Below are 11204 nucleotides of genomic sequence, written 5' to 3' on the forward strand. Positions count from 1 at the left end.
ACCTTGTGCCAGCTCGCCCTGGCTCCCTCAGTCATCCGGCTCGGGCCATATGCAACTCGCCTAGGATGCTATCATGCGTGGGTTTTGTCGGCCTGTTTTTGATTTAAAACATTGTAATTGGGGGAGTATAAATACCCCACTTATCCCTTTTTAAGAGAACGAAGTTTTGTTATTATTCACCTATCTTAATTTAGTTTTAGAGTTTTTAGCGTTTTAGGGAGGATTAACCTTCATATAGATTAGTGAGAAAAGTGAGAAAAATCAAAGAAAAGTTGAAGATTATAAAATCCAAGGAATGACAACTTGTAATGAAATTCTAGAACCATTCAATGAGCAATTCTTACTCTATCTCCTCTTTTATTGCTTTATTTTAATTGCTTTTCTTTGATTAGTTGTTCATGATTACTTTGATTATTTATGGTTTACTTTGTTTAGTTTGATGTTAGATTAGTGTTTATTATCATGTTATTGGTTGGTAATTTCTATAATATTCTCATCTTGTGTTTACAGAATACTTTGTTGGTTAGGGTGAAACCCAATTATGATTGATTTGGGTGTTGGAATATGAAATTAGGGGTTTTATTGGATTAATTAATTAATTAATAGCATGATTACTATTTTCTTTCATTCTAGTTGGCCACTTGGATGTTTGTTTTATTTATACCTTAATGAAATTGAGAGAGGAGATTAATGTGGAAATTTATGCTATTATCTTGCTTAAATGCTCATGAGAGTGGGATTTCAGCGAGGGTTATGTGAATTGACTTCGTGATTATCCCTTGGTTGTATGCTTGAGACTATGAGAGTTGCTTAGATGTGTGACCTAGGTAGTTTTATGCACCCTTGAGATAGGACTTAGAACTAGTTAATAGTCAATAACCTCAATTAGTTTCTTGGTTCTTTCCTCCATGTTTCACCTTTATAATTGCTTGAATCATGGTTTGATTGGTTTTGGATCCATTTCTCTAATTCTATTTGTTCTTTGGTACTTAGTTTAGTTTAATAGACTTTAGTTGGTAGTTGACACCTTCCGACTCATTTTCGAACTAGCTTGTTGATTTATTAACACGTTTTGATGTTCCTTAGTCCTTGTGGAATAATAACCCTTGCTTGCCACTTTACGTAGGTTAGTAGTTTAGTTAGGTTTTGTTTGACTTTAGGAGATCAGTGACGACAAAATTTCACTATGTCAAAAATGGCGCCGTTGTCGGGTACTTAGGCTTACATTGATTTGTGTTGAGTAAATGAGTCTATGGTATTTGTGAATATTATTTTTTTTCTTTGATTTGTTTTCTTTTCTTTTGCTTACTAAAATTATGTTGGCAAGTATATCTCTTGCTCAATATGAAAATAAGTCCTTTTGTGTTTGTTTTGAGAGACTTGAGGACTTTATAAAGTACTATGGTTATGGTCTTTGGGAGTCTTATGAGATCACTTATCGGGGTTTAAATGAGCATACTAGAGGAATGGTTGAAAATATGCTTAATGGTGAATTTTGAATTTTATTTTTAGATGAAGCTTGGGATTTCTATTTGTGGTTAGCTAGGGATACTTATGATTTCGATCGTGCAAATTGTCATGATTCATCAAATGTTGGCATGAATTCCTTTCATAAGTCAAATGTTTCCAGTGGTGAGCCTATTATGCATGACTTGAACCCCCCTCCCTCTTATGCTTGCAATAGTGAGATGCATTATAATGTTGAAGATATTCATGCTATTTCTCAATGTTAATTGAATATGTGCATGGGTCTTAATCATGTGCCTCATGTTCCCGATATTGATTCTCACATGCTTCATTATGGACCTTCAACCCGATTTGATTCTCAAAACGCTCTCAAACCAATTGATGACCTCCTTCTATAATCATAAATCGATTTGAAATTATTGAGGGAAAAATGGGTTGACAATGATGATGTTCTTGAGTTTGATTATCTTGATTCGCCGGTTGTTAAAAATGAAAATCGATTGGGAAAGAGTAGCCTTGATATTGATGATGGTTTTTGGAGTAGTGATGATGAAGGGTATGCTTTTGAGGAGAAAAGGCTCATTATTGAGGATGATGTTGAAAGTGAGGATGTTTATGCGTCTTTACATACCCTTTTTGAGTCTCATGTGTCTACCTCTAGTGGTTTGGACCTTACTATCCCTCCTTGTGCTTTAGAGTACCCACCCTCTCCTACCCCTTCATGCTTGAGTGAAGATCTTGGTCAATTTGAGAGTGAGGTACCTCATCTGGTGGCTGGTGATGTTTTTGAGGCTTTAGAGGATAAAAAAATGTTGGTAAAGAGCCATTGTTTGAAAAAATTTGTGATTGAAGACTTCTAACATAGGATAAATCATTTGTGAAACCTTAGTTTATATTCCTTCACCTTATATCCTGTTTTCAAGAAAGCTTGACCTATTTCCTTCATTTCACATCCTCTTTCCTTATTTGCACAAATTACCTCCATTAGATGCGCCTATTTCCTCTATTGCCCCTCAAATGCCCAATTTGATTATATTTGAGGAAGAGAGTGAGATTGCCACAAAAAAGAGTTTGTTGAGCAGATTTTGTCATTTTATTTTCCTTTTTCTTCTTATTTCTTTGTTTTTCCTTTTAATCCTTCTTCTTTTTGGCATCCCTTTTCGCATTTGCATGTAGTTGCGTTGCACTTTATGCACATTTTGCATTTTTTCATTGCATACTCAATAATAATAAAAATGTGTGCCAGTGCATTTGACAAACTCTTGCGATCTTTGAATTGCTATTTTCTAGAAAGGTCAAGCTGAGGACCTTAAATAAGCCTTTCTCGGGAAGTAACCCGTGATTTATTGCTTTCATTTTATTTATTTTGATTTTACTCATTTTCCTTCTCTATTTTTATCTTAATTTAGGTATAAAACTGGAATACCACTCATTCTCAATAGTACGTGGAAAGCAATTCATGGTTTTAAGGAAGTTGATTAGAAATGGAGAAATCGGGCTATTTGCAGGTATTTACACCCACCTACTATCTGGTAGCAGCCTTCTTTTCTCTTTCTCTAATGCGTTATGATTGTGGAACATGTGTTTGTTTGGATTGGATTCCCCCCCTCCTTTTGATCGTCTTGTACAAGCATTGAGGACAATGCTTTATTCTAGCTTGGGGGAGTAGCTATTCGCTAGCTTGGGGGAGGTGTATATACTTTATTTCTTTACTTTTCTCATTTTCACGAAATTTCAAAATCTAAAAATATTTTTCTTTCTTTTATTTTTCATTCAAGTTTTGAGTTTCTCTTTCTAAACAAAAATTGAAAGTCTAAAAAAATATTTTTCATTTTCACAATGCATTTTGTGTATAACGGAAGATTCTTGATGGCAAATTTACGTGGATTCCTTGTCATTGGACATTTGGGTAGATTAGTATATGTGTTTCGCTTGGATGCTCATTGTATGTGTAATTTGGGGTGATTAGGGCTCGATTATCTTTGTTGCTTAATTTTCTACTTGGAAAAGCATTATATAATTCGAAATGTTGTCAAACTTTGTGTTGAAGAGAGTCCAATTATTTCTCTTTTGGAACTTGCAGTGACCCTAGTTGAATCCTGATATATTCTTTGGTGCACAAGTTTTTACCTCTGAATAAGCTATGCTAAGAGTGAATTTGATTGTTTTAAAGAAAGGTGTCTTATTGCCTTGAGTCCAATAACTGGAGGCAATGAGCCCAGTAAGCATAACAAGCCTATTAAATTCCATGAAAACGGAAAAAAAATCGAAAAAGAGTTAACAAGTGGTAACATCCATATATTTTTGAGAAAGTGGGTTGTTGAAGTAATTGAGTGGGAGCACGAAAATTTAATAGGTAAAGTTTTCCTAGTAATGATGAATGTACATTATGACTCAATCAGTGAAACTTTAGACCTATTGCTCAATTGTTATATTATAATCCAACAATCATGGTTTTCATATAGAAAAAGTCAAGTTTGGGGGAGGTCATGTACCCTTTAGATGATTAGGATCGATCTTGGGACCTTCTTCATCTATTTGGAAACTGTTTGTGGCTCTTAAATGCCTTAATAGACTCTAATTGATGTTTGATGCTTTTGATAGTGTCAATTTTGAACCTTACATTAGCTTATCCCCTATATTCCCAAGTCGTCCAGTAGACCGATCTAAGGGTTTAAATGAAAGGGCTTGTTGCACATGCTAAGTGCAACCGTGATTCCTACGACAATGAGTTAGGATTTCTACTTTTTTAGGATAGTTCTTTATAATCTTATTTCATTCGTTCAAGGACAAGAAAAGGTTAAGCTTGGGGGATTTTAATGAGTGAGATTTGTATCACTCAAATACCTAAGTTTCCTCCTTTTTAGAGTCATCTTTCGTCTTTGTTTATCATTTTCTAGCTTATTTTGCATAATTGTATAATAATTGAGTTATTTGTACCTTATTTATGAATATTAGTCATTTTGTCTATTTATATAGGGTTTGGTAATGCTTATTTTGTGTTTGATGTTGTAGGATAAACTTTAGATGTGTCCATACCACATAACAAGCATAGAGTGGAGCAATTTTTCCAAAATAAGAGCTTTTGGGTGGATGTGTTAGTCCGCCCGAGATGTGCGTAGACTGCCCTGACTCCTCAGCCCGCCCGAGCAACTGTTTATCCCTCTCCGGCTGTTTGACTCTAGAAGGTCCTACCACTTTAGTTCAAATACATCCCGTGTCCGGGACTCACACCCGAGCCCATGCACCCTACCCCGCCCAGGCCTTATGGGCTATCTAGCTCGCCCCAGCTCCCTCATTCAGGCGGCTGGGGTTGCTATCATGAGTGTGTTTTGTCGGTTCGTTTTTGATTTAAAACATTGTAATTGGGGGAGTATAAATACTTCACTTTGCCAAATAAGTTTTATTATTATTATTCACTTTTGTTAGTTTACTTTTAGAGTGTTTAGGGTTTAAGGGAGGACTAACCTCCATAATAAGATTAGAGAGAAAAAGTGAGGAAACTCAGAGAAAATTTGAAGATTGTAAACTCTAAGGAATGAACTTTTATTGAAATTCTATAACCAATCAACGAGCATTTCTTACTTTATCTCCTCTTCTATTACGTTAGTATAATTGTTTTTTTTAGATAGTTATTCATGAGTAGTTTAATTACGTATGGTTTATTTTGTTTAGTTTGATCTTAGATTAGAGTTTAATATCATGTTATTAGTTGGTAATTTCTATAAAATTCTCATTTTTGTGTGTATGGAGTAGTTTGTTGGTTAGGGTTTGGGTGAAAACCCAGATATGATTGATTTGGGTGTTTGGAATATGAAATTAGGGGTTTGATTGGGTTTATTAATTGAATAATAGCATGCTTATTATTTGCTTGCATTCTAGTTGGCCACTTGGATGTTTGTTTTATGAATACCTTAATCAAATTATTAAGAGATGAGATTAAGGTTGACATTTATGCTAATATCTTGCTTAATTGCTAATGAGAGTGAGATTTGAGTGAGGGTTTTGTGAATTGACATATCACTAGTAGAATAAATGCTTATTGTTGCGGTAAAAAAGTGTCCTATTGCTGCGATTTTGGGCGCGCAACAATTAAGGGGGCAGCAATAGGTAATAATTATATTGCTGCGGTTTCTAGGCCAAACCGCAACAATATAATTATGTGTTATCAATTTAAAAGAGAATATTGCTGCGGTTTTGGCTAGAAACCGCAGCAACATCTTGACCAATTGCTGCGGTTGTTGACCAAAACCGCAGCAATAGGTGTTGTAGCCTGAAAATCAACGGCTACCCTTATGACACGTGACACTATTTCAGCCCTACATGTGGCATTCGCTTATGCAAAGAAAAGTACAAAGGCCTGCAGGTTCTTTGGGCTAAAGTACACTTCTCTGAAGAAAAGGTGTACTGAAAAGCTCCCTTGTGGCCCTGAAATTGTACTTAGGCCCAATAAAGTAAAGCCTGATTCAGTTAAAAGGTAAAATGTGTTGGCCAATCAGCACTTGCAACGTGTCCTGATATTATTGCTCAGCCAATCAGATGCTCCCAAATTAGGGTGACATCAAGGTACAACAGTCATTTCAAACAGTATAAATAGTCCTTGAAATCAGGGGAAAGGTACGTTTTTCAGAGCATAGTACTGTTATTCTGCCATAAATTCTCTCTCTCTCTCTCTACTTTCTCTCTCTAAAAGTTCCTTCATATCCCTGATATCTGACTTAAGCATCGGAGGGGAAGATACCACCCAAACCTCCAGGGTGGGTCCCTTTTTGCAGGTTGCTGGTCAGAAGTTTGTACCGGGATCAGAGCCAATCATTGTTGCACAAGTCTCCAAATTAAGAATCCGAAGTTGGGAGTTGTTGTATTAGTTTACTAGTTTCATACTATGTAACATTTGGCGCCGTCTGTGGGGAGACGCAGCAATGACGATTGTCATTCATCGCATGTCGCAAGGAACAGAAGTTTTAGAGTTCAAGTGGAAGACACAGTAGATGACGAGAGACCACCCCGTGGACGGGACAGAGGCCATGCTGCCGTCCATCTGGAGGGTAGGACTGTGACTCCGTTCATCCAGGAAAACCTTGATCGTCCAGTGACAGCTGGTCACTTGGAGAATGTCTTAAATGATTTTCAGGCCAGAATGGCCGTTGTTATGGAAGAGCAGATTAAGAACAATATGTTGTTCTTTCAGATAAGTCCAGGAGGAGAGGCAGCAGAGCCACTCAAAGGGAGGTCCCAAGAGGATCGTCCAGGGACTAGCCGGCCACCTCGGCCAGAGTTACCAGGCCGCTTTCCAAGGGAAGCAGCCAGCTTTAGTGACTCCAGGAGGAAGATGGACTGGAGGCTGGTAGTCCGTCCAGGAGACAATATTCCCCCTACTGGCACAAAATGGAAACTGATGCTAGGGAGTATCTGGAAGCCAAGAGGGCGGCAGCCCAGCAGCGTTCAGCCTCTGGTTCCACTCCTTATATGAAGGATCCGTCATTAAGGCTCCCGTCCAGAACAGTAGGACGAAGCCATGGACCTTCAGCTTTCCAGCCAAGGCAAGAGAAAACAGTTTTGCAGCCAATTGTGTATAGGCGTCAAGCCTTAGCTAACACCTCTTCTAATCCGGTACTATAGGAGTACCGTCGGGAGGACATACCCATTGAGGGTCAGGTTGGGGCACTCCAGATCAGTTGGCCAACTCCTTTCTCGGTCAGAATTATGGAATCCCCTCCTTTCCCAAAGGTTAAGCTCCCGACCATTGAGCCTTTCGATGGAACAACAGATCCAGACGATCATCTATCAGCCTATAAGCATTAGATGTATGTCCAAGGGGTGGACGATGCTACTTGGTGTAAGAATTTCCCAGCTACGTTGAAGGGGGTAGCTCAGAAATGGTTTAACAATTTGCCGCCTAACTCAGTGAAGAATTTCACTGAGCTCAGTATCCTGTTCACTAGTCACTTTGTGGCTAATCGTCAAGAACAAAAAACAAGCATGCACTTGGGTAAGGTGTTCAAGGTCCTAAAGAGGCCTTGAGAGGTTATGTGAAGAGATTAATCTAGAAGCGTTGCAGATCCAGGATCTGAATGGGGAGTGGCGTTTGACGCCTCATCAGAGGTTTAAGACCAGGAAGCTTTAAGTTTGATTTGGTCAAGAAGAAAATCACCACATTGACGGAAGCTTTGAAGGAAGCTGAAGCATTCATTCATGCCACGGAGGTTTGTGCTGAGGCAAAACAGCCGAGGTGAAGAAGGTAGAAGAGGCTTCAGCCAAAAAAGAATCCGCCCAAAAAGCTGAAACTTGGGCAATGACTTCTTTGACCACCTCGTCCAAGAGGAGTAGGCGGTCTGAGCCGGCGGCCTCAGTTGAACCTATAGAGTTCAACAAAGATCAATATTCCATTCTGATGGAAATCAAAGATCAGCATGAGCTAAAGGCGCCGGTATGAAGACGCCCTACCTAATAGAGACAACAAGTATGTTCATTTCACAAGGATTGTGGACATGAAACCAATGAATGCAAACACTTGAAGAGAGCATTAGAAGACTTGGCCCGGAAGGGTAAGATGAATAATTATCTACCTTCGTCAGGAAGGAAATTCCAGAAAAGAGATAACCGTCAAGGAAGAAAGATGGATGGAGATAGCACGGATGATAATGTTGTAATGGTCATTTCAGGAGGATTTGAGGCCGGAGGTCCAACTAATCGCGGCCACAAAAACTATTTAAGGGAACTCAGTCAGGTTATGCTCACTAACCAGGCCGAGTCTGATCCTTTCCCCAAATAGTGGTCAGCGAGCTGGACCGAGGAAGATAAGGACGCCGCATGATGACCCCTAGTTGTGGAAATGAAGATTGCCAACCTCAGGGTTAGGCGAATTTGATTGATACCGGAAGTCTACTGATATAATCAGTGCTGATTGTTTGTCTCGTTGAAGTTTGATAAAAATGACTGGCTGTAAATCACCCTATAATCGGTTTCGGGGAGGGATCATCCATCCCATGGGGACCGTCACTCTACCCGTCAGGGTTGGGGAGAAAGATGCTGCCGGACGCTTTTTGTGAAATTTTTGGTAGTACGAGACTTGACCTCTATAATGTCATTCTGGACGACCTACCTTAAATCACATCAAGGCTGTTATTGTGACCCACTTAATGCTAATGAAGTTTGAGTGTGATGGGGGAAGATTGGATCTCTCTATGGGGATCAGCAAGCTGCTAGAGAATGCTACCTTACCACTCTCAAACCATCATCATGGAAAGAAAAGGCAGAGCATCCAAAGGTCCGGGAGGATGACACGGCCGAGAAGGTAAAGGGTCAGATTGTTGAGCTATAGCAAAAGGTGAAGAAAGTTCAAGTGCTACATCTTCCTGAGAGCAAGCCGTTAATGCTCTTGCCCAACAAGACGAGAAGTGTTGGCTATTAAAGAAGAAAAAAATTCAGCTAAGGAGGTTATGGCAATAATGATTCTAGGACTAGAACGTCCGGAGCCGGTAGAAAGTCCAGTAGAAATCTGTTTGAGACCAGATCGTCCAGAAAGGACATTAAAGATTGGGTCCGTCCTGAATTCTGAGATCAAGGACGCCTTGATCAAGCTGCTAAGAGAATTTGAAGATGTTTTCGCCTATACCGTAGAGAAATGCCTGGGATAGATCCTGAGGTGGCGGTGCATAGGCTAAATATTGAGCCGGGGCAGAAGCCCTCCGGCAGAAGAAGAGGCATCTTGGGCCGGCAGGAATCAGGCCGTTGGACCAAGAGGTTCAAAAGCTGCTCAAATCTAAGTTTATCGTGAAACTTATTATCCAGATTGGTAGCAAATGTTGTGATGGTTCCGAAGCCGAATGGCACATGGAGGATGTGCGTTGATTACACGGATTTAAACAAGGCTTGTCCCAAGGACAGCTTTCCGTAGCCCAAGATTTATCGGCTGGTAGATTCTACAGCAGGTCATGCACTGCTGAGTTTCATGGACGCTTACTCAGGCTTCCATCAGATTCCCATGTGGCCAGACGACCAAGATAAAACCTCCTACATCACAGAGAAATGGCTTTATGGCTGGCTTCGGATGCCCTTCGGCCTGAGAAATGCGCCGGCCACCTTTCAAAGGCTTATCAATACGGTGTTTCAGCCACAACTTAGGAGAAATATGGAAGCTTATATCGACGATATGATCGTCAAGAGTCGAGAAGAAAAAGATCATCTGGACGATTTAAGGAAACTTCCTCACTTTGAGGAAGTAAAGTTAAAGCTCAATCCGCAAAAATGCGTATTCGGCGTAGTAGCTGGAAAATTTCTGGGGTTTTTGGTGATCAGGAGGGATTGAGGCTAATCCCGACAAAATTCAGCATCATGAATATGACTTCACCGTCCAAAGTCAAAGAAGTTCAGCGTCTGACGGGTGTTTGGCTGCTCTTGGACGGTTTCTTTGAAATCAGGGGACAAATGTCACCATTTCTTTGCAACCATTAAAAAGAATGCCAAGTTTGAATGGACGGAAGAAGCTGAGGCTGCGCTTCAGCAAGTTAAAGATCATCTTCGGCAGCTGCCTAGTGATCAGTCGGCCGAGGGAGAAAAATGTACGTTTACCTCCGTGTCTCCATTCGCGGTAAGTGCTTCTTCTCTGGCTGAGAGAGACTCGTGACAAATACCCGTCTATTTGTAGCATGCTTGAAAGACGCGGAGCAGGTATTCGTCCATTGAGAAGTTCGGCCTGGCTTGTTGATGGCCAGCCGGAAGTTAAGGCCTTACTTCTAGCCCATAGCATTCTTGTTTATACAGATCAGCCACTGAGGCAAGTGTGCATAAGATGGAGCATCTGGCCGAATGTTGAAATGGGCCGTTGAGTCAATATGTTTGACTTAACATTCGAGCCTCGAAAGGCAATCAAGGGCAAGCTCTAGTATTTATTGTAGAGCTTACCCGGCCTATAGTAGAAAGCGTCCAAGACCCAGCAGAGGGAAAGCGGCATTGGACCCTAATGGTGGACGGATCCTCCACTGCGAATGGATGTGGGCGGGATCATTTTCAATCACCAGAAGGGGATAAATTTGAGTATGCAATGAAGTTCAATTCAGGCTTCAAACATGAGGCAGAGTATGAAGCTCTTAGCCGGCATAAAAATGTGCAAAGCGGTGGGCCCTGAGATTGAGGCTAAAACTGACTCTCTGCTGGTGGTCAGTCAAGTAACGGGATTTTGAGTGAAAGAGGTCCATGAGTAAATATATGAACTTGTACAAAGAGGAGATCAAGTCTTTGAAGGGTTCGTCCTAGATCAAGTGCCTAGATCTGAAAATCATCACGCTGATGCTCTTTCTAAGCTAGCCAGTTCGGCTGAAGGGGATGTCCCTAGAACAGTCTTCTGGGAGGTCAAGGCGGCCAAGAGCATTAAGGCCGAGGAAGTTCTGATTCTCAACCGGGAAGATGAGTGGATGAGCCCCGTCATTGAGTTCAAGAAGACTTGCCAATTGCCTCTTGATCCTTTAGAAGTTAAGTATGTGAAAGCTAGGGACAAGTGGTTCAAGAAGACTCTATACAAAAAATCCTTCAACCGGCCTCTTGTTAAGTGCATCAGCAGAAAGGAGGGATTGGACGTTTTAAAAGGATTGCATGAAGGAGCTTGTGCTTCCCACATTGGAGGGAGAGCGTTAGGAGAAAAGGCTCTAAGGACTGGCTATTTTGCCGACCTTGAAAGAGGACGCCTTGCTCTATGCCAAGAAATGTGATAGTTGCCAGAAGCATGGCAACATCTA

Source organism: Beta vulgaris, chromosome 6 (genome assembly GCF_026745355.1).
Source record: "Beta vulgaris subsp. vulgaris cultivar EL10 chromosome 6, EL10.2, whole genome shotgun sequence".
NCBI lineage: Eukaryota > Viridiplantae > Streptophyta > Magnoliopsida > Caryophyllales > Amaranthaceae > Beta > Beta vulgaris.